Source organism: Dama dama, chromosome 21 (genome assembly GCF_033118175.1).
Source record: "Dama dama isolate Ldn47 chromosome 21, ASM3311817v1, whole genome shotgun sequence".
Taxonomy (NCBI): domain Eukaryota; kingdom Metazoa; phylum Chordata; class Mammalia; order Artiodactyla; family Cervidae; genus Dama; species Dama dama.
In genome coordinates, this window is record NC_083701.1 from 52,221,213 (window position 1) to 52,222,878 (window position 1,666).

Sequence of the window (1,666 nt, forward strand, 5' to 3'; positions counted from 1 at the left end):
TGGCGGGCTACAGTCCATAAGGTTGCAAAGGGTCAGACACGAGTGAAGCAACTGAGTAGGCATACTGGTTGAAAGCTTGGAAGCACAAATTTCCCCAGTAGATCACTGGAACTAATGATAATTGGGGCCTCTCTTGCTTTCATACCTGGACCACGTGTTTACCTCCTTTGATCTTCAGTAGTCATGTTTAACTTGATGTCATGTTAAAGTACCCTGCCTTCAATTTATGACACCCAGTTAATCTTCTGTGAGCCTTCTAGAAGTCATAATATATCACCAAGACTTGTAATTTCTATGGTAATGTTTCTGAATGCAGCCTTCTGCCCAGTACTCACTTGCATAACTGAGTTGAACTAATCAAATCTGTACCCTGCTTGGCCCACTGGTGAACTGAAGGGTCTTTGAAGATAAACTACACGCTCAGAGGATGTGAATGCAGTACAGCCACAGGAGGAATCTGAGTTTTAGCAAAGTAAGGATGAAAGATACGGAAATGCAAAATGCTTTAACTTCTAAAGGGCTATCATCATGTCTCATTTAGTTTAGAATAAAATCCTCCCAACTCAAATATTTGCCTTTTGTCTTACCTTGTTCATTTCCAAAGTCAGCAGTTTATACAGCAAATGTGATTATGTAACTCTACTGTTAAAACCATTCATTGCCTTTCTACTGCCTCCAGTCCACCTATCAGCTATATTTTCTATGGCAGGCATTCATCATGTGAGCTGTTAACTCTGCAGGTTTTCAAAATCTTTGTGGGTCCAAGACCCTGCCTGATCTTGCATTTGTTTACTTCTCACTTTGGTAGCACATATACTGAAATTGGAACAATACGCAGAAGATTAGCATGGCCCCTGTGCAAGGATGACATGAAAATTTGTTAAGTGGTCCATATTTTGGGGCTTCCCTGGTGGCTCCGAAGGCAAAGCATCTGCCTGCAATGTGGGACACCCAGGTTCAATCCTGGGGTCGGGAAGATCCCCTGGAGAAGGAAATGGCAACCCACTACAGTACACTTGCCTGGAAAATTCCATGGATGGAATATTTATGCACTGATAAGCTGCAGTGCATAAAATTGCAGAGTCGCACGCAACTGAGCAACTTCATTGCTTCTCCATTCTCTCTGGGGGCTTTCCTCATAGCTCAGTTGGTAAAGAATCCTGCAATGCAGGAGATCCCAGTTCAATTCCTGGGTTGGGAAGATCCACTAGAGAAGGGATAGGCTACCCACTCCAGTATTCTTGGGCTTCTGTTGTGGCTCAGCTGGTAAAGAATCTGCCTGCAATGCAGAAAACCTGGGCTTGATCCCTGGTTTGGGAAGATCCCCTGGAGAAGCTACCTACTCCAGTATTCTGGCCTCGAGAATTCCATGGACTATAAAGTCCATGGGGTTGCAAAGAGTTGGACACGACTGAGCGACTTTCACCTTCTTTCCAGTTTCAAACTATTTCTTCCAGTCATTCTTCAGGACTGACTTCAGTTCACAATTCTCTACCTAGAAATTTCATGGGGATTAGAATCAGAAGGACTGATTCTAGTTTTCCCCACCCCTAATGAGCAAGTATTTTTTCTGGAACTTTATTTTCCTCATCTCAGTAATGCAAATTTTTTTACTGGCTTGTAGGCAATTCTCTGTTTGCCTACAAATATGAGTTGTTGTTGTTTT

The 1,666-nt window shown here is 42.9% G+C and overlaps 1 non-coding gene across 1 annotated transcript; it reads left to right on the forward strand.

Moving 5' to 3' along the window:
* The first annotated feature begins 789 nt into the window (after positions 1-789).
* On the forward strand, positions 790-899 carry LOC133042968 (U6 spliceosomal RNA). Its single transcript, XR_009689661.1, has one exon. It is a non-coding gene; the product is annotated as a U6 spliceosomal RNA (small nuclear RNA).
* The last annotated feature ends 767 nt before the right edge of the window (positions 900-1,666 follow it).